Source organism: Triturus cristatus, chromosome 9 (genome assembly GCF_964204655.1).
Source record: "Triturus cristatus chromosome 9, aTriCri1.1, whole genome shotgun sequence".
Classification (NCBI taxonomy): domain Eukaryota; kingdom Metazoa; phylum Chordata; class Amphibia; order Caudata; family Salamandridae; genus Triturus; species Triturus cristatus.
In genome coordinates this window covers 638,874,616-638,896,838 of record NC_140592.1, presented here as the reverse complement: position 1 = coordinate 638,896,838, position 22,223 = coordinate 638,874,616, and the positions used below count along the sequence as shown (strand labels likewise).

The window sequence follows — 22,223 nt, the reverse complement described above, 5'->3', positions numbered from 1 at the left end:
TCAATCGGCACGCCTGGGGCAGGGTGAGTTGTACCCTCCGTATGCAACAGCGGGTGCTCCTGCCAGGCATGAACCAACATTTGGTCTGGGTAGACTAGGTAACTCAGTGTCTGACAATGTAGTCACTAGGACATTCGAAAAAATGTGATGTCTGCGTTTTTGAGAGAGATAGGCATATACGAGGAGCAATCTTCTGCGGCTTGGTTGTCCTTAGAAATCACCACAATAATGGCAGTGCCAGGTCTTGGGGTGAATGATCAATGCTCTGCCCCCTCAGTTTAGAGGGCCAGTAGGTGATGGAGTGAACGGGTCGGGTAACTTTTAAGGAATTCCATGCTGAACTAGTCTGTGCCAGGGGTCTTTCCCAAATTGAGAGCTGAAATTGCCATGTTTATCTCCTCAGTTGTGATCTTTTGGTCAAGTTTTTTGGCTATAAAAGGCAGGGAATCGAGTGCATGGGAAATCTCCTTTAGCAGTGGGAATGCAGACTCCTGTGGGGGTACAGGGATTGCACCATAGAAGTCTTTTTTACACTGCGATTACATGAGCAACCTCGGGCATGCTTTCATGAAGGGTTCCATGAAAATTGCAAATGGCCGGTACAGTTCTAGTCGAGGCAGCATAAGCTGCCAGCCAAAATAAGAGCTTGCTAGATTTGTATCTATGCTCGTAGACCAGCTGGGCCAACCCTCTCCCACACTCCCTCTAGGAAGATCTGTTTCAGGGTGGGCAGTCCAGATCCTCTATCTAGAGTGGTGGACTTGCAGCTGTCGCTCAATGTCGCCGAGGTGCAGCCACAGGTCCACCACTCCAAGGAGAGGATATGGGCTCCTAAATCCATTACCTGTACCAGTTGGCGTGTCTTCTTTCCCTCTACATATCCCTTGGTCAGACCCCCACAGGGTGGGTTTACTGGACGCCCATAGGGGTTCCAGCAGAGGCCACAGTATTACAGCTGAGCTTAAAGAAGATCTTTAGTGCTATATAAAGTCAATACAGTCTTGGTCTACTAGATGCCAGGCGTTGATGCGCTACATAGGTCATAAGGTGCATAAAAGGGTTTCCATTTTAAAGAGGGGTGTGTGTTCCGAGATGACTCAGGTCAGGATCTTTTTGCATTGTAATACAAGGGAGGTCACTGGCTGGGAGCCAAGTCAGACGGATTAAATCAATCATGATTTGTAGAACACAGATGCTTCAACAATGAGGGTCTCAAGGTCTTTGACCCAGTTTATGCGCTGCTGACACGCAAGTGTCCAGCCCTTGTGAGGGGTTAGATAATCTCCAAGCATCGCATAGGCCAATTGAGTTGGCCTACAATGTAAGTTGTGATGATCGCGCAATTCAGCCTGGGCAAAGGGCCTCGAAAATATCAAGACTGTGGTCTGGGACGGCATTAAAAATAACCCACACCCCCAATCAAATAGGCCAGGGGGTTGGGAGGCACCACAAGGTCCTGGAGAGCCTGTAGTGTCCAGTGCAACCTCTGTTGGAGAACGTAGGCCGATATGAAGTACTGGTGTCTAGTCTCTAGAGGGCCCTCCATCCCTATGTACCTCCCCTGCGGGTCAATGTATGAGGAGGACACCTCAACTAGGAAGGACATATGCAGCAGGATCACGACCCCTCGTGAACCTCTTAAGAAGCCAACAGGAAAAACTCAGTCATAGCCAAACATGATGCGAAGGGACAGTGGGAACCTAAAAGATGCGTTTCTTAAAGCAGGACCACATTGTTGCTAAACCGCTTTATATTCCAAAGTACTGCCGATCTTTTATAAACTGAGGACATGGTTTACATTCCAGGAAATTACCTTAGCCATTTGGGGGCTGTACTGGAAAGTGGTGAACTGGCCCCTCTCCTCATGAGAGGCCTCCTGGTCCAAAGGGGGATAGACTTAGTGGAGCCGTAGAGCATTTTGTATGAGAGTGCCCGCAGTGGACGAAATTTGATTTAAATGCCTGCAAAAGAAAACAAGAATAAAAGGAAAACAGAACACTAACCCATCCCACCCAACAGCCCCACCTCCAGCACATACTTACAACTATAACGTATCTGTCGCCCAATATTTCAACATAAAGAAACTAGTAGGGTGGGTCAGGATCCATCGGAGGCTCCCTGTTGCTCAATTGAAGGATCACACTGGCCGACAACAATTTCTAATTCATACAATAAAACAAAAGAACACAGGAAAACACTCCCTCCACCCCACATCCAAAACATTTTTAAGCAACATAGCAATAGAATAGTTCACAGCGTCTGCAGCAATGGTTGGCTATCCATGACCGGGTCATTCTGCACCTTTCCACCTGCCAGGGTTCAATTGATTGGCTCATGATCGCTATCTTAGTCTGAAAGAGAGTGGGGGTGCCTGAGAGCGACGCCTTTGGGTCCAGAGCTCCTGGTGGACTCCCAGCAGGAGATGGGTTCAATAACCATAGTCACCTGTGCTTGTTCGGTCTGTCTCTCATTGAGTGGGTTCTCATTCCCCAGGGGTACCTGAGAGAGCTCACGGGGGACCCAGCTGTCCTAGAGTTTGCTGCCTCCCCAACTCTGGTGGTCCAGAGTACCCATTGCTCCATCGCTCACTTCCATGCTTGTTAGTGAATTTCAAAGAAATAGGTGGACGGGTTGAAAATAGCTTTCAGATGGACCGAGAGTGGGAGCATATATTGGATCTGAAGGGCCACAAGTTTGTTTAACGTCCTAAAGAAAGCATCTGCATTGCTGGGCTGCCCAGGTGTAGTCTGGGAAGAACATGGGCTTGGTGGTGAAGCGCAGATATTGGTGATTTGAGCATCCTGGAAGATGACATACCGACAGTGGTGGTTGAAGATGTGGCCCATCATGGGATGAGAAAATCCTTGGGGGGGGAAGACATTTAGCCATGACCCGCTGCGCCCTCTCCTCCACGAAACTAAGAGACAGCTTATCAAATGGGACACAAGAATGGAACCATTGCTCCAGAAAGCAGTCTGTCACTGAGGTCTCAACTCCTTCTGGGAACCCAACGAGCCACAGGCTCTTCCTCAGGCATTGGTTTTCAGCACCCTGTGCTCGTTCTTCCAGTATATCTATTGTGGAGTGCAACTTGGAGGCCTGGAGTTTAAGGATTGTCACTTCATCCTCAACCGTTGAGACCCCGGCTTCAGCCTCAGTCAACCGGTCTGCTATTTAGTGAGTATATTGGCACAGGAGGGTGACATCCACCTAGACCTCATTCAATTTTGTCTCTACTGATACCAGGCGCCTTGAATTGCTTTGAGAATGATGGGCATGTCTGTTTATTGTTATTAATGGGGAGGTGCTCTGCGGTCCACCGGGTATCTACAGTAGGTTCAATGTACTGGTCCATTTGTCTTTGGGCCAGCTTCGGCTGTGGGAGCTAGTCACGCCCCTCTCCAACAGCATAGCCAAATTCACCTTGGGAGGGTATAGGCACACCCCAACCGGCCCGCATGACTCGAGCAGCCTGAAAAGGCATCCAAGAGGTGGACCACAGAGAGTCATTGCTGCTGTGCAAGGCTCTGAGTAGGTACAGAGCAGGATTCAGGCTTCTGCAGTTCCCTACACTTATCCAGGTGCCAAAGAGCAATTGAGGGGACCGTCTAGGACCTCTTAATCAATCAAGGATTTATAAAGCAAGGCATCTCACCTGTGAGGGTCTCATGGCACTGGAGTTGCTGAACTGCTTTGTGGTGCTCTTTTCATTTTAACAGCCAGGACTTGAGCCATTTTCTGAATTGCCGGAACGGCCAGAAGGTGCAGGGGAAGGTCATTCCAAGCTTTTGCCACCAGGTGTGAGGAGCGTCCTCGACTATTGACCACGGGGCATCAGAGGGCTTGTCTGCGAAGAAGAGGGAAGCCGATCGCAGGTGTCTGGTCTGTTAGTGGAAGGTTATGCTTTTGTTGATGTATACTGGTCCTTCGTTGTGCAGGACTTTGTACGAGTAGATCAGCATCTAGAACCGGAATCTCTTCCGAAACAGGAGCCAGTGTAGTTTCTTGATGTTGAGTGTAATGCTGGTCTGTCTGCGAGATGAGGAAGAGTCTTGCCGCTGAGTTTTGTATTGTCTATAGTCTCTTCAGAAGATGTGCGGTGACTCATTTGTAGAGTGTGTTCCCGACTACTGGTGACAAGGGCCTGCATGACGGTCCTTCTGGTGTTAAATGTGAGCCTACTGAAGACCTTGCCAAGCTGCGTAGGGTGTGGAAGCAGGTGGATGAGACTGCGTTTACCTGTTTCTTCATAGATGGATGGCTGTTCAAGATGACGCAGAGGTTGCGGGCATGGTCTGTCGGGGCGGGGCATGGGCCAAGTTAAGCACGCCACCATGCATTGTTTCATGGTGAGGTGTTGGCCACAAAGATGAAGACTTCAGTCTTATGCGTGCCGAGCTTGGGAGAGCTGCCATTAATCCAATCAGCTGCGTTTCTCATACATCTGTGGAAGTTGTCTCTGTGGGGGGAGGGGTCTTCGGACAGTGTGAAGATGATCTGGGTGTCAATGGCACAGGAGATGATGTGGAGTCTGGGCGATCTGACTGTGTGTTTGCCGGGGGGGGGGGGGAACGGGGGGAGGGTCATGTGCATGTTGAAGAGAGTGGGGCTGATGACGATCCAAGTGGGATGCTGCATATCTTCTCCGGCTCAGAGGTGACTGGTGCGAGAAGGATTCTCTGAGTTCTTCTGTGAGAGGTGATTCATTTAAGAGCGTCTCACTGTATTCTGATGTGGTGAAGTCTGTTGATCAAGATGTGAAGGGTGACTGGGTTGAAGACAGCTGATACGCCCAAGAGAATGAAGGCCCCGATGTCGTTGGTGGCTTCAATGAGGGCTGTCTCTGCTGTGTTTGATTCGGCATCCAGATTCAGAGAAGTCCAGGAGACTGTTGTGTTCTAGGTGTTTGGCGAGTAGCTGGTTGATTGTCTTTGAGATCCTTTGCTTGAAACGGGTGCAGGGAGATGGGCCGGTAGACCTTCAGTTCTCCTGGATCAACAGATGGTTTATTCTGGAGGGGCTGCACTTAAGCGTGTCTCCAGTCTTCAGGAAAGAATGCTGAGGGAACGAAGGTGTTCAGGACTTTGAGCTTGTCGCCAATAGTCTTGCTCCTGAGAATGAAGGCGGGGTGGTGACAGTGGTCTGTGGGTAAACCTTTTTACATAGAGTTCATAAGGGAGATTGTGGCTTGAATTGTGAAGGTCCCAATTGGTGAGCAGGTGTTGGGGGTTTCTGTTTGTGGGTGTGAGCAGGCTGATTATGTTGGCAGCTGGGGGTTAGGCTTTTGAAGTTTTCATTGTTGACTGATCTGGTCATGGAAGTAGTTAGTCAGGGTGTCACATTTCTATGGAGGGGGTGGTGTCGTTCTTGGTGGCTGGGGAGTTAGAGAACTCATTCACGATGTCGAAGAGCTCCTTGCTTCGTTTTGTACTGGCCTCTATGCGGTCAGCTAGAGCGTTCTTTTTTTCTATCAGGAGGGGGTGGTACTGGTTTAGAGCTGTCTTGAAGGTGGTGCGACTCCCCATCTCATTGCTGATGCGCCACTTCTTTCTACTTGCCAACAGTTGCATGTGGTGGATTTCAGCTCAGCGATTAACCAGCTAGCTCTTCTGACAAGTTATCTGGATCTGGCTTGCTTGGCAGTGGTAATTATGTCGATGGATTCTATGAAGTTTTTCACAGCTTATTGTGGGAGGTGAGAGTTGAGAGTATTGTTCCACTGTTCTGCTATATTTTTCAAGTTTCTGCGCATGGAATTGGGGAGCATGGTGCCAGTGTTGGTAAGTCTTGAGATGGTGGAGTGGATGCTGTAGTGGTTGGCCCAGGTGAGCTGCGAGATGTGGTTGAACCTGACCAGGTCTCTGGACGTGAAAATGGGGTCAGGCGTGTGTCCGGCTATGTGGATAGTGTGAGAAGTTGGCCTGTATATGCTGTCCACTAGTTCTAGTGGGCACCTTGCACCAGTCCAAACAACCCTTATTGATGATAGGTTAAAGACAACCTTTATTGAAAGCTATCCTAGTGGTAGCTATGGTGAGCAGCCTTCAAGCTAAATTTTGAAGGAATGTAAAGCAGCTTGTTTTACCAGTCTATAATCTATTAAATAACCAAATAAAAGGAGATCTACACCAGGTGTGTGTGATTATATATATATATATATATATATATATATATATATATATTCCAAATCTCCCCCGGCAGAGGAGCAAAGGAGGCGCACTCGCACAGTTGGCTTTTAACTTTTTAATAATTTTGGCAATCCGGACGCGTTTCGGTCTTACAAAGACCTTTCTCAAAGGTAGACCAAGCACACACGGCACTGCTCAAATGCACAATGATTGCCTAAATTTATTTTTATAGCCCTCTAGGGGGCGCGATCACAGTTCGAAAGGCATCCTGGAACTTGTGGTTCTTTGAACAGTTTTTAGTCCATACCCTCCAGTGGGCGGTTCATCGTTGTTGGAAAATTATTAACATTTGTTAATTTCAGCTCATACTTGTGCTCCGTGTTCAACCCATTTTCAAGGATGTTTGGATCTATACCGGAGACAGTCTTCGGTAGCGCCAGTCCACCCTTACACTCTCGCACGCAACAAAAATGGTTAAAGGTCAGGCAAATTTGGCACACTTGCTGGTGGTGCGTACCTCCACGCCGGAACCAAGCCGTTCAAACCTTTTCCAAATCTACCCCGACAGAGGAGCAAATATATATATATATATGTATTTATTTCTGAACACTCCCTACTAATCTCTTTATGAGATTAGAGGTCAAAGCACATATGTTGCAATCAATACAACACAGTAAATAAGCACAATATACTACAGGCCCCGGGGGGGGGGGGGGGTGGAAGACCACCCAAGGTAGTGACACAGGAGACCCAAAGGGGACTGGTGCAGTGTCTAAACACAGGTGCGAGCCCCGTACAATGCTATGACAAAGTTGCGGTTGAGAAATTAGAGTTTAAGGACACTTAGAGGAGGACTAGGAACAAACCCTTTTGGACATAGAAGGTTCTAATGTCAACACCCACGGGAGCACCGGAGTACTCGTGTTAACTAACCCAGGGAAGCCGGGTGCATGGGTGAGAAATGGTGTCGGAAGTCGTCCTTGTTTTCAATGGCGAGATGATGTAAAGTGCTGCTGCCGTGAAGAGGAGAAGTGTCCGAGGAGATCCAAGATTGGATCCGAGATGGGAAGAACCTGAAAGCAGAGGGGACAGAGTCTGGGTCAATAGCCAGTGACCAGGGGCAAGATAGGCGAATGCCCACCGATGTCGTGTGCTTCAGTTGAAGACAGGTGAAGTGGGACTCTGCTGCCACGAGGACCAGGAGAAGTCGACGACGACAAGGATCCGCAGGCGAGCTGTCCCACAAAGGATGTCCAGTGATGGGGTCTCAGTTACCGGATTGGAACCAACAAGCCTTGGCAGTGGCAACCCACGCGGTGAGAGAACAAAGGCTTCGGTGGGGACCAGCGAGGTCCAGGGGACTCCCCAAGCAATGGAGAGTCAGGGAACTTGTGGAGCAACCAGGAAAGCCTGCTAAAAGTAAAGTTGCCCTTCTCAATGACCCACAAGTCAACGGACAAGAGATCTAGAAAGGGGTGTTGAGAGAAAACACTTGGAACCAGCCCACGGAACACAGCCCACGGAACACTCGGAGAGTGTAGGCCAGTGATCTTCAGTGCAATCGCTGCTCGGGGTCTAGACTACAAGTAGCCCAAAGCACAGCCTCGGGGAATGCCGGGAAGAGTGTGCAGCTGGAAATGGTCACAGTGTCCAGGGGTTCGGGTTGCACGGTCCCCACAAGGGCTACGGGTCTCAGGTTTGCTGAGGAATCATGTAAGCCTCATGGACGCTTGGAAACCCACCTCCTGTGTGGCAACAGTCTTCTGTTGGCATCTCCGAAGCTCCTGAGGACTCCGAACAGATGCGTCTTTTTGGTGCCTGACAAGCAGGGGAGTAACTCCTTTACTTCAAGGGAGATTCTACAGTTATCTAGTCTTGTAGATCGTCGAAGATCCAGGATTCAGTGTCAGAGTTTCTTCCAGGAATATCTAAAGTCCTGTAGCCAGGAGTTCCTACTTTATACCCAAGGAAGGGATTGTACACTCTGTGGACCCACCTATGGGAGGGTCAGGAAAGAGGGGTGGCTACACCCATTTCATGTGTCCAGTTTTGCGCTAGAGCAGGGGCTGGTAGCCCCTGGGACCGGTTTGAACTGGACTATGCACAGGGGCACCAAACGTGCCCCAGTGCAGACATCAAAGCACTCTTGGAGTGCCCCCACCCAGCCCCAATACAATAAAGCCTGTCTGGGAGGTGGTCACACCTCCCTGTGACAGGAAACCGATCGTCAGGCCTTCCCCTGCCAGAGTTTCGTCCATCACCACCCCCTTCTGTACCGCTTTGTTCGCCATAAGTTGGCAGGGTATGCTCAGACGTGAGTCCATTGCTCAATTTGCCACTGGATTCAAGCAAGCCTGGCTGAAGACGGCTGAAATGCCAGAAACCGGTCCTAGGAAGTTTGTTTCCGGTCCAGGGAAGGCATGGCTTGGCAGTTCGGGCTGGACTGTTCCCATGAGGCACAGGGTCAGACTGATTTGCATATGGCCATGTCTGAACTGGGGTGGCAGAGTGGGCTAAAGAACGGCGATGGATCAAACCCAGATCTGTTGACTGGGTGTGAGTGTTTGATTGGTTCTGATGCTCCGTCCATCACCACCCCCTTTTGTACCGCTTTGTTCGCCATAAGTTGGCAGGGTATGCTCAGACGTGAGTCCCTTGCTCACTTTGCCACTGGATTCAAGCAAGCCTGGCTGAAGACGGCTGAAATGCCAGAAACCGGTCCTAGGAAGTTTGTTTCCGGTCCAGGGAAGGCATGGCTTGGCAGTTCGGGCTGGACTGTTCCCATGAGGCACAGGGTCAGACTGATTTGCATATGGCCATGTCTGAACTGGGGTGGCAGAGTGGGCTAAAGAACGGTGATGGATCAAACCCAGATCTGTTGACTGGGTGTGAGTGTTTGATTGGTTCTGATGCTCCGTCCATCACCACCCCCTTTTGTACCGCTTTGTTCGCCATAAGTTGGCAGGGTATGCTCAGACGTGAGTCCCTTGCTCACTTTGCCACTGGATTCAAGCAAGCCTGGCTGAAGACGGCTGAAATGCCAGAAACCGGTCCTAGGAAGTTTGTTTCCGGTCCAGGGAAGGCATGGCTTGGCAGTTCGGGCTGGACTGTTCCCATGAGGCACAGGGTCAGACTGATTTGCATATAGCCATGTCTGAACTGGGGTGGCAGAGTGGGCTAAAGAACGGTGATGGATCAAACCCAGATCTGTTGACTGGGTGTGAGTGTTTGATTGGTTCTGATGCTCCGTCCATCACCACCCCCTTTTGTACCGCTTTGTTCGCCATAAGTTGGCAGGGTATGGTCAGACGTGAGTCCCTTGCTCACTTTGCCACTGGATTCAAGCAAGCCTGGCTGAAGACGGCTGGAATGCCAGAAACCGGTCCTAGGAAGTTTGTTTCCTGGCCAAGGAAGGCATGGCTTGGCAGTTCGGGCTGGACTGTTCCCATGAGGCACAGGGTCTGACAGATTTGCATATGGCCATGTCTGAACTGGGGTGGCAGAGTGGGCTAAAGAACGGTGATGGATCAAACCCAGATCTGTTGACTGGGTGTGAGTGTTTGATTGGTTCTGATGCTCCGTCCATCACCACCCCCTTTTGTACAGAGTTTCGTCCAGCAGCAGGAGGGCAGACTTGTGTCTGCAGCATCCATTTTGTGGTGCCCGGGGTCTGTTAAGCTGGTACCAGTGTAGTCATGTTTCTCCCTCTAGTAGGGTGGAATCATACCTCCCACGCCAGTTACTGGCAGGGAGGTATGATTCCAAAGTGTTTGGCACCAAACACAACATGTTTCTGTGCAGCCATTCCAAAGTTAGCATTTACCGCGAGGTTATAATGCATTTAATAGTATATGGTCTGGCTGCATCACATACAACCCTGGGGATTAGATTCCGAAGGCTGTAGAGGGGATCTGCTCATGCATGGGCACCCTCTCACATGAAAACAAAGCACCCTGCCTTCAGGATTGTTAAGACTTATAGGTTTATATGTGTGTGATCAAAATTTATATAGGTAACCTATACCACAGTAAGGGGTGAATGCACCACCTTACTCAGGCTGCAGTAGCAGACCTGTGGTGTCATTTTGGAAGGCTGCTCAGGGGTGGCATAATATATGCTGCAGACCCTGGTAGACCTCTGGGGTACCTATGCCCTTGGTACATAGTGTACCGTATACTAGGGACTCATAAGGGTACCCCAGTATCAAATCTGGAGTGTACCTAAAGTACATGGAATCAATTTAGAGGGAAATCAGATAGTCTGACTGGGATCCTGCCAATCAGGACCCCAGCATAAGTGAAAAAACAGTGAAACATCAGCAAAAAGTGGGGGTAACTATAAGAAGCAGATCCTACTCTCCTACAGGTAGAGTTGGTGACGAGGGAGGGAGGGGGAAGAGAGAGAGAGGGGTGAGAGAGAGAAATAATGAGGGGAGACAATGTACCAGATTTTTAACAAACACAGTCTAACAATAAGGAGTGGAGAGGCCAAAGCACAATGAAGGGGTAAACAGTATTACCGTCAGGTCAGTAGGGAGAGCACGGAATACTAGGATATCTAATAATCAGGCACGAGAGAACGCGGCACACTTGGGAGGTAACAGCAGTATAGCAAACAGGCAAAGAGCGAGGCATAATGAGGATATGCGGTATGAGGCAGCAGGAGCAGAACCGTGAGAAGGTGGCTGCTCTTAGAGCTCAGAATAACTCCTAGAGGGGAGAAGAGACCTGGAGAGGAACAGGGATGGACGCACCACAGCCCTAGCAAGATGACAAGAAAAGTGTCCCGGGTCTTACAGGGCCCTCTCTGGACCCGAGGCAGAGGTCACTCCGCGTAGCCTCAGTGGTGAATCGAAATCGGCAGCAACGGCCTACGCGGCCGTGCTGGCCTGTGTCTGTGGGCGAAGATGTGCAGATACAAAGCAGCAACCCAATATAAAACAGGCAAGAGAAAAATCTAAAAAACTCTTCATGTGGAATGGGCAAGCGAAAATCTAATGTAAAAAGTTGAAAATACCCATGTTTAAAAAATAAAGTTGGAGGAATTTTGAAGATCAATCATCTGCTGCATGTGGATTCTGAACCGTCATGCTCAAACACATAAGGTGCAACAGTTAATGTACAACATGTAGGAGAAAATCTAAGAATAAGGTGAAAATCTCCCGCATTTTAAAGAAATGCAGAGAGGAATACCAACAAACACGAAATTATTTTCCATGGAAAACAAAGCAACAAGAAGTGCGGTTATGTGAATTTTGAAGAGACTTCACCTGCTCCACATGGCTTATGCCTGCCACACTCAAACCTCACAAAGCAGAATCCCTCAATGTTTAACAGGAGGATGGAAAGCCTGATGTACAAAGCTAAAAATAATATACAGGTTTAGGCCGCATGTTTTAATACTCATATTTACATACATGTTTGAACATCAAAGTAGCATCCTTCAATGTAACACTGTGGTACTGGACTAAGGCCAACTCTAAGGCTGCGGAACTGATAGCCTCCAGCACATCAAGTGGCAAATGTGGGCTCTGGAGCGGGATCGGAAGTCTCAGTGGGCTTAATATCAAGGGGACATCTCAGACTAAATTGATATTTTGGAAGACACTGCGAAAGATCTTCAGTGATTCTTACTGAACTGTGATTGAGTCAGCAGTAGAGCCTTCCCTACCCAGAGCGGACAGTGACCAATGCGTTGCTTCTGGTTTGACGGGGGCAATCTGTGAAAGGTGGGGGGGGGGGGTGAATCAGTGGCCTCTGTCGAAGTCCCAGCCCCACATCAACCTTCTGGAGTAGAGGGCCATCAATCAATCAAGGATGGTAAAGCGCAACTATTCACCCGAAGGGTCTCAAGGCGCTCGGGAGGGGCAGGGGGCACGTGCAGGTCCCGGATGTTCACTGAGTCAAAGAGACAGGTCTTGAGGTCCTGCGTGAACTTGGAGAGTGTTGGCGTCTGTTGGAGGTGAGGTGGGAGGATGTTTCATACCCTGGCCACATGGAAGGAGAAGGAACTGCCTCCTGTTCTAGTCTTCTTGATGAGCGGCACCATAGCAAGGGAGAGCTGGGCTGACCGGAGGGATCTTTAGGGTGCGTAAAACAAGATAGGTAGGTCTGGTGTTTTGGAGGGCTTTGTGGGCGAAGCTTTAAGGGGATTCTATACTCAACGGGGAGCCAATGTAGTGTCCGCAGGTGTTGGGTGATGTGGCGAAGTAGGTTGAGTAGTAGTCTAGTGCAGGCGTTCTGGACGTTTTGTTTGGGGTAAGATTCTTGTTGATCTCAGCGTAGAGTGCATTGCCGTAGTCCAGACAGCTGCTGAGGAGGGCGTGGATGACAGTTTTCTTGTGCTCAAAAGGAATCCAGTTGAAGGTCTTTCGTAGGGAACGGTTGGTGTGGAAACAGGAGGACAAGGCGTTTATTTGGCGGTTTTAAGTCCAGGATGATTCAGAGGTTCCGTGTGTGGTGGTGGGGGAGGGAGGGTTCCAGAAGGTGGGGGCCACAAGGAGTCATTACAGGCATCTGGGTGTGGGCTTATGAGGAGTACTTCACTTTTGTCCGCGTTGAGTTGTAGGCAGCTTTTCTTCATCCACCTGGCGACAGCTTCCATTACTTCTTGGAAGTTGTGTTTGGAGATATTGGGTTTATTGGATAGTGAGTCCGTGGGATCCGACGATGGGTGCGAGCGGGGCCATGTAGATCTTGAACAGGGTGGGGCTGATGGAGGATACTTGGATAACTCCGTAGATGGTCGGTGTGGGATACGAGAGGAAGGGTGGGAGTCTGACCTGCTTCATACTGACAGATGGGAATGAGAGGATCCAGTATAGGGACCTGTTCTGGATTTCTGCATCATGTAGTGTTTGGGCTAGGTAGTGATGAGATACAGTGTGGAAGGCTGCGGAGAGGTCCAAGAGGATGAGGGCCACAATCTCTTCTCTGTCGAGGAGGGAGAAGATGTCGTCTGTCACAGCGAGAAGGGCGGTTTCGGTGCTGTGATTTTACGTGAAGCCAGATTGGGACGAGTCGAGGATGCTGTTTTCTTCTAGGAAGGAGGCAAACTGGCTGTTGAAGACTTTTTCAATGACTTTTGCCGGGTAAGGGAGTAAGGAGATTGGTCTGAAGTTTTTTGGAGGTTGGTGGGGTCCGCTGAGGGTATTTTTAAAAGGAGAGAGTTGATATTGGCGTGTTTCTAGTCACCGGGGAAGGAGGTCTCGAAGGAGCGGTTGATGATTCGTAGAAGCTCAGTGGGTCAATGATGTTGGCAGCTCTGTGGGAGATGTGGTGGGGGCAAGGGTCAGTGGGGCCCCAGAGTGGACTGACTTCATAGTCTTCAGGGTGTCATTGATGGAGAGGGCGGTCCAGCTGTCGAGTGTAGGCCGCATGGTGTAGGGAATGGTGGGTGTAGGTTCCGCGTGTAGGTTGTCCTGGAGGTTGTTCTAATTTTGTGGTGGAAGAAGGCGTGGTTGGGTCGTCGTCCACGGTGGTGGGAACAGAGCAGATGAGGGATGCGGGAGCTGTTCATCGGGGATGTGGTTTCCAATTCATGCATTGGAGCTGGTGTGGACATTTGCGAGTGATGTTGGCTTTGTAGGTGAAGTGGACGCAATGATGGTCCATCCATGGGAGTTGAGTGGTGGGGCTGAAGGGGATGGAGTTTCCTGCTGTGAAAATGGGGTCGAGGGTGTGTCCTGATGAATGTGTGGGTTCTGGTACGATCTGTTTAAATCCGATGTTGATGAGGTTGTCCAGGAGGGAGGAGGAGTTGGGGTCTTGGAGGTTGTCAACGTGGAAGTTGAGGTGTCCCTGCAAGGTGTAGGTCGGTGGAGGCGAGGTCATGCGGGGTGATGTTGGTGATGGAGTCGGAGAAAGGTGTGCGGGTCCTTAGAGGAGGGTGCCTCGGAAGATGGCGGTCGGGTTGGGCTGTATCTTTAAGTGAAGGTGTTCCATCATGTCTATGGGCCCGTCAGTGTAGGTGCTCAGTCGGAAGTTGGATTTGTGAGCAATGGCGATGCCTCCTCCGTGGCGGTCCTTCCGGGTGATCTTGGAGCCTTCAGGGATTGCGATCACGATGTCCGGTCCCAAGACGGCGCTCGTCCAGTTTTCTATGAGGAAGGCGACGTCAGTGGAAGTGCTGTCAAGGAGGTCAACGATATGTTTGTGGAGGGAGTCCACGTTGAGGAAGATTCATTGCATGGTTTGGGGTGCAGTGGAGTTGTGGCGGGTGGGTTGAGGTGGGTCCTGGGTCTCAGTGAAGGCGAAGAAGTGCCGACAGTGGCAGCAGGTAAAAGGTCTGTGTGTGTCGATAAGTGAAGAATGCTTGTAGTTGTCTTGGCTGGCATTGAGTGCGTAGAGGATCGGGGAGCTGTAGTGCTGGTGGGTCGAAGGACCAGGGTCCCTGGCACTGGTTGGGACGCAGACCGGCTTGCCTTTGGTGCACCCGCTGCTGCCATTAAGTATTGGGACGGTGGGACAGCTGAGAGGCGGGAGCGCCAACACGTGGGGGCAGCAGCGACGAAAAACGCAGGAAAAAAAAAAAGAAGAAGGGGGAATTGGGAAGAATAAATAAAGGAACAAGAAAAAGGCAAAAAAGAACATGAAAAGGAAAAGAAAAATTAAAAGACAAGAATAAGGAGGAAAGAATCAGGCACAGAAGCAGAGACGAGCGGGAGGAGGCACAGAAGCCTCGAGCACCAACCTTGCAGCGCTGGGGGCAGGTGTTCCATAGGGGGTGCTGCATGAGGGGAAAAGCAGTATTCTGACCAGGAGGCCAGAGGTCTTGGCGGATTGGAGGCCAGAGGTCTTGGCGGATTGGCTCAGCAGACAGCGCCTAGTGGATCACGAGCGGCAATTACACCTGGAGGCAACGGCAGGTTCTCTTCCACGAATGGGCAGAAACTTGGCTTGATCTATTTGCCACCATCAAGAACGAGCAATGTCAGCACTTCTGCAGAACAATATTTCCAAGGCATCTCTCACTCAGATGTGCGTTCCGCCTTATGTAATGTAATGTAATGTAATGTAAAAAGAATTTATAAAGCGCGGCTAACACCAGACGGTTTCTTGGCACTGGAAGCAAAGAGAAAAGAAAACAAACAGTCCAAGGGGTTAAGGAGAGTAGTTATAGGCTATGCGAAACAGGTGGGTTTTTAGGAGAGACCTGAAGTGGGTTAGGGGGGAGGCCAGTCTTAAACTTAGTGGAAGGGCGTTCCAAAAGGAAGGGGCAAGAAATGAGAACCTTAGTCCTCCCTGTTTTTTACGTTTGAAGGTTGGGATCTGGAGTAGAGCCAGGTGGGCGGAACGAAGGTTGCGAGAAGGAACATATGGGTGCAAAAGTGAAGAGATGAACAAGGGTCCTGTACCAACAAGGGACTTAAAAATAACGCAGCCCAATTTGAATTTACACCGCTCAGTGACAGGGAGCCAGTGAAGAGATTTTAAAAGAGGGCGTACGTGTTGGTGTTTGGGTTGGTGATGAATGAGCCGTGCTGCCTGGTTCGGGACCAGTTGAAGCTTCTTTGATTGGTATACTGGTATGCCAACATAGAGGGAGTTGGCATAGTCTATCCTGGAGATGACTAGCGTCAGTAATGCCAGGGTGAGGGCTTCGGTGGTCAGGAAGCGGGCAATCTCATGGATTTTTCTCAACTGGAAAAAGCTGGAGGACACCACCGCACCAATCTGGGATTTCATCGAGAGATCATTACTAATGATGATCCAAAGGCTCTTCACTGAGCTGACGGGATTAGGGGGGGTGCCCAACCTTGTGGGCCAAAAGGTGGAGTTCCAGGGGTTGATTGTACCCCCGACAAGCAGGAGTTCTGTCTTGTCAGGGTTAAGTTTCAAATGATTCGACCCCATGCAGTCACTGATGTAACAAAGAGTAGTTTGAAAATTGTCGATAGACTGGGCCGTGGAGTTAATATCGAAGACCAGCTGGATGTCATCCGCATAATTAAACGCGGTGACACAGCTGCCTCGTAAAGAGCGAATAAGGGGGGTAAGGTATAAATTAAAAAGAAGGGGGGATAAGGAGGAGCCCAGCGGGACACCACAGGTTAGCTCAACCTCGTCCGCAGAGAACTGAGAGAGCCGAACCGCCTGATGGCGGTTGCTCAAGAAGGAGCGGACCCAGGCCAAGGCAGAGCCCTGGATGCCGGCCTCCTAGACGCGGCCGACCAGACTCCTGTTTGCCTTCCTGTCGATACCACTCCTGTCTCACGCTCAAGAATATTAGGACCAACTTGGATAACTTGGACTCAGAGGACCCCAATTGGGCACGGAGGGTATGATAATCAGAATTCCTGGGTTTGAGTATCTGTCCTCTGATGTGGCTGTGTCCACGGGAGAACCTGCTATTGCTTTAGAAGGGCTGGGTTCCCAGCCTAGGCATTTGAAAAATCCATGTTCGTGCATGGAGATTGAGCGGCGACAGCGGAACATGTTTGATCTTACTCCAGAGGTGGTTGATATCCTCTTGGCAGCCAGGCATCCCTTAAGTAAAATTAATAAAGCCAGTTGTTAGGACAAATGTGTCGCCTGGTGCAGTACTTGGAGCACGAGAGTGCGGACTTTCTATACAGATTGTACCAAAAACCATCAGGTGAGTCATCAGCTCTTTGTGGAGTTCACTGGAGTGAACAAGCATCAGCATAGCCAATAGGTTGCACTTTTGGGACCTTATAAGTGTTCAGTTGTGCAGCACATTATCCGGGGTGCTGTGCCGCCAGGGATTGAAGAGCTATACAATTATTACACACTGGGTCATACAGTCTGATTCAGGAACTCATGCTTGCCTCAGGAAACAATTATGGACACATTGGAAGCCTTTTTAATGCACTGACAGAAAGGCAAGTGCATTGATGCAAGTCAACCACTCAATAGAATTCTGTGTGCGACTGAATCACAAGAGTATTGAAGAGTTAATGAAAGACTTTCCAATGAGGGAAACGTCACATGCCTCCTCCCCCAGGCCCCTATTTATCAGTCGCCCTTCTCAAGAGGTTTCCATTTAAAAGAAACGCACGCACCATCCGTTTACCGACAGGCCACGCTCCCGCCCTGTGTCCCAACCCCCTCGGTACGGGAGCACTAAACATGGCAACAACATCAAAATGCTCCCATTTGTCAGATACAGGACAAATAATAAATAAACAGGGGTGGCAATGGATGGGAGTCGTAAACAATCCAAAGGAAAAGTGGAAAATAAACAACAATGAGAAAGATGGCTTAAAATACCGGACAATCTACAAACATTGCAAAGACCAAGAATTTAGGGAAGTATTGAATCATATCAGCAGACCACATAACTAAAGGGCGGTCTATGTGATCCGTCCCACAGTTGCAGGACCAGTATTTGTAGTTTCACTGCACCCAGTACACACCAGACTGTTCTAGGTGAGTATTCCCTATAAAATCTGATTTCCTGGCCTACTTTTCCCCTCACAAACAGGGAAGATAATTAACACTTTGGCAGTATCCACATTCCCACCGAGTGCAGGTGGTGTGAGATTAAACTAAAATGTGTGCGAGCCACTGAGAGCTTTGAGCCAGAGCTCAAATAATCCGAGCTTCGTTGTGGCTTTTGGATGTCACACGCGGTAAACTAAAGCGCCACAAATTAAAGAAAAACACATTATTAAAATTAAACTTTAATGTAAAGTATAAGAGGGCAAGACATGATAATCTGGTAGCTGAATGAGGAATGTAAAAATCTGAAAACTTATTATTTTTTCCTGGCTTCCCTGCTAGAACAATTAGTTAAAAGTGCTTGTGCCTGAAGCGTGCAAACTTAGATTGGTGTGCGTGCAAATCCTGCATTGCCAATCCCTGGTGAGTTGCACTGCTGAAACAATGCCAATAGAGGTACCAAGGGGTGAGGCGGACTGGCATCAATGGTCCTGTGACCTCAGTGACAGTCACTGTTGCTCTAGGATGTGCTGCTTCGTAGGATTGACCGGAAGACTGCAGGTCAACTGCAGTACGGATTTTAGTGGACAGGCATTCAAGGTTAACCCACAATTGCCACCGCTAGGGTCCACCTGTTGGTGCTATGAGACAGCAGCGCTCCTAAGGTGTAGTGGGGCCTTCTAAGGTCTAGCATAGGAATGTGCTCCCTCTGGGGAGTGGTCTGGTCATGAAGGCTGAACCATAATTCCTCAGTTCCAAAATCAACAACTCTGGCCATAGTGCTACATCCTACACCATACTGCCCCACTGAGAGAAACTTGCAGTACTTTTAGCTACAACCCTATTGTGCCCCGCTATAAACAACTAGATGAGACCCTATTCAAATTACGCACTAGACAAAAGTAATATGCTGCCTGGAAAAAAAAAAACATCCTTCGAAAAAGTAAACACTTATAATGAATACAAGTTTAAGTAACGCGAGTGAAACGTAAGCAGGAACAACGTGGTGAACATTTTTTTACATTATTCAGAAATCAATGAGTATTTTTGCCTGAAAAGTTAACATGACAGCAGTACGATTTAAAAAGACCACATCCCTGAACAGAGCAGCGGTACACATTTTATAAACTAAAGTGAGAAAAACAGCTGACACAGATCACATTAAACAATTTCCACTCCACATGCCAACTAAGTATTGCAGTACCTCCAGGAATGGTGCGCTTCCGCATACGGGGAAAACAATATTGTTCAAACTAACATACCAAAAAACAAAAATAGCGCTTCACTGGCAAACTCTGTAAAAGTGGCACTAATGTGTTTGGGTGTGAATAATAACCAATCTGGCCAGTTTGCGACCACTCTATCTTGCTTTATTTAATTATGTTGAACCTTTTTTCCTATCCGTCGCTAGGCTGCACTTTGGAATTCAAAACTGTCATATAAAGACAACATTTCCAACAAGTGGGTGGTTTTCACAGTGGTCGAAGTGGGGAAAAAAAAGTAGGGGAACTGTGGGCGGAGAATCAGAGGGCGGGAATAACCTGTGGAATGGGTCAGTGGGTGGAGTCAGAGGTGTGGCCAGAAAGAGCCAAACATCCCAATTTTTCGTATTTGTTTGGCATTTCACTGGCCAATTACAACTTATTGCATTATTTAATTCAACCAATGGATACACTGGTTTATTAAAGATTTAATGAGCTATTGACATTAAAATATATTCAAAAAGTGGGATATGTTTCCAATCACAGAATGCCCTAAATATGCAACAAAGTGGAATCACAACCCATTTGTGTCCGAGCCATGCAGTTTCTATCATCATCACTTCTCCCTTTTTCCATAAGAGCAATTCAAACATGAACGGCAATATATCCTAGTTTTTAAATATTTTCAACATAATTATGGCTTTGCCATATTTGCCACATAATACATCCTCTGCTGCATAATCTGATGATTTTAACTAATAAATTGTTTGTAGCTTAAACGGATCAAAAGTTACTAAACAATTTGACTTATGTCGCTGAAAAGTGGTCGGCCCTTTGAAAAGGTTGACTGGTCACCTTTCTCACTGCTGCATTTGTATGTTACACTGGAACTAATGAGACAAAATATGTGCAGAGACTGTTAGTACATATAAAAATAATAAAGTATCAGAAAATATACTGTATTACGCTGCAGCCTTAATTTAGTCAAGACTGCGGCATCATTTTATTCTCCATTGCTGCATAATGTTGTTGGCCCCAAAGCAGGCAGCCCATATTAAAAGTGCTTGTGCATGAAGCAGAGACCGTGAAGTTTGTGAACTTAGTTTGGTGTGCTTGCAAATCCTGTACTGCCGATCCCTGGTGAGTGGCAGCTACTACTGCTGAAACAAGGCCTATGGAGATACCAATGGGTGAGGGGGACTGGCTTCAAGGGTCCTGTGACATCAGTGACAGAGTCACTGTGACTCTAGGGTGTGCTGCTTTGTAGGCCTGCCCGCAAGACTGGAGGTGAACTTCAGCACGGATTGTGATGGACAGGCTTTCGAGGTTAACCCACACTTGCTATCGCTAGGGTCCACCTGCTGGTGCGAAGACAACAGGACTTGTATAGTCTGACGGGGGCTTCTGTGGTCTAGCATGGGAATGTGCTCCCTAAGTAGAGTGATCTGGTGGGCTGGTTGTGAAGGCTGAACCTGGTTCCCCAGTTCTAAATTTGATATCTCTAGCCATAGTGCCACATCCTCTCCCCCACTGAGCAACATACTGCCCCACTGAGAGAAACTCGCACTGCACTGACCCGCTATAAACACCTGGATGAGACTCAATTTAAATTATGCACTAGACAAGAGTAATATGCTGCCTAAAAAAAGTAATAACATCTTACAAAAAGCAATTACTCATATGGATTGCAAGATTAAGTAAAGCATGATAAATGTAAGCAGGAACAACGTGGTCTTAACAGGGCGCAACGAGGTGGACTGCTTTATTTCTCCTCGATTTTGCAGTTTTTTAATGTGTGCTGCATTGTGCAGCTCACATAAAAACAGCATAAGACCTTGCATGATTGTTTATGTACAGGAAGGTGTCCCTTCCTGCACATAATCAATAATGTAAAAATTGACGCGCTGCAACTTCTATATGTGCTGCACATAGCAGCACACATAGAAGTTATAAAACACAATTTAAGAATGTTTATGTGCAGGAAGGGGCACCTTCCTGAACATGAACAATCATTCCCTCCAGCACAGGCGCCCTTGCACTATGGTGCAAGAGTGACTGTGGGCGCTAGGCAGCTGAAATTAGCGCCAAACGCAGGGGGGAACTCACGACTGCACCATATTGTTGTAAATAGGGTGCAGCCCTGCGTTTCAGAAGTGGCGTAGCGCGGCGTTAGCCAAGAAGGCTAACGCCGCTGCTCTGTCACTTCTTTGTAAATAGGCCCCGTTGTTCAAAGAAAGATGAGAAAATGAAAAAAGCGTTTTACTGGCAAACTCTGTAAAGTGGCCCTAATATGTTTGGGTGTGGATACAACCAATGTGGCCACTTTGCGACCACTCTGGCTTGCTTTATTTAGTTATTTTTCGTATTTCTGACCTTTTTTACCTCCGCCCGAGGCTGCACTTTAGAATAGTAAAATGTCAGAAAGACATTTACAGTAAAAGAGTTTCTTTATTTTTTGGATCCATTTCATAGGGAATAATTAAAGGAAAGATAGGGTAAGAGCTTGAAGTCACGGTTTTCAGCAACTGAGAAGGAGCGAGACAGAGATAGAAAGAGGGGGAAGAGGAAGAAAGAGAGAGAGATGGGGGCAGCTGCCAGCAGCAGAGCGGAAGCTGACACTGTACTCGTCTTCTCTGGGCAAGAAGGAAAAGTCTTTTCTGCCCACCCGCCCGTCCCGAACGGCCACAATGGGGAAAACCTTATCTATATATAGGCGTTCACTATTTCGCCGTACGGCCACAGCTCACCTGGGTACTGTGATCAGTAAGGTGACCGACAGGTAACGCTGCCACCACGCACCAACATCCACAATCACTGGTAGCGGTTAGGTAAGGCTGCCACCACGCACCAACATCCACAATAAGTAACGCTGCCACCGGAGCTTTGAATACATGACAATGACGCATGCGCAGTCGAAAGGCAGGGCAATGCTTCCGCGCATGCGCGTTGACTTGTGCGCGGGGAGCAGATAATTATAGCCTCAAAGTTTGGTGGATGCATATGCGCCTGCGCAAAGAGATACGCATGCGCAAATGCTTAGGGGGAGCGCATAGCCGACAGGAGCAATCCATTATGGAACACCGGCTCAAATATGGGCTTGAAAGGCGAGAGAAGACCTTAGGCGCGAGGTTCTGGGAATTGTAGTTTCTCACAGAATACTGCATTAAAGGGTGAGGCTAGAAGTTTGCTTTTAGTGTCGGTTATGCTCGCAGACCAGCGTGCACGTGACCACTCACCTGGGGAGAATCAGGGATGTAGGATATAAATTGCATCAGTTTACAGCAGTTGTTTTGGGTTTAACCTTAAAGAAAATTAGGACTGCGGCGCAATGTCGAGATGTGCTCAGGAACAGGGCTTATGAGCGAACTTGGTTTATTTTAAATGCGCGATGATGCATGTGCCACGGTAAGCGTTCTAATCGTAGTTAAGTCTCATAAAGCATGGGCTGAAAGGAAATATGAGATAAAAGAATGATGCATAGTAGGTTCCAG

At 48.5% G+C, this 22,223-nt stretch overlaps 1 protein-coding gene and 1 long non-coding RNA gene across 2 annotated transcripts in view; one reads left to right on the top strand and one right to left on the bottom strand.

Moving 5' to 3' along the window:
* The window catches only part of LOC146798416 (uncharacterized), a 60,981-nt gene extending 39,377 nt beyond the window's left edge, over positions 1 to 21,604 (bottom strand). Inside the window, exons 1-2 of the long non-coding RNA XR_014968687.1 lie at positions 21,480 to 21,604; positions 1,814 to 1,961 (exon numbers count right to left, since the gene is read on the bottom strand). This is a non-coding gene — a long non-coding RNA (uncharacterized LOC146798416). The remainder of the gene's footprint in view (positions 1 to 1,813; positions 1,962 to 21,479) is intronic.
* MEIOSIN (meiosis initiator) overlaps positions 1 to 22,223 on the top strand; it is a 2,478,810-nt gene that overhangs the window by 1,424,381 nt on the left and 1,032,206 nt on the right. The gene's annotated exons all lie outside the window — the stretch shown is intronic.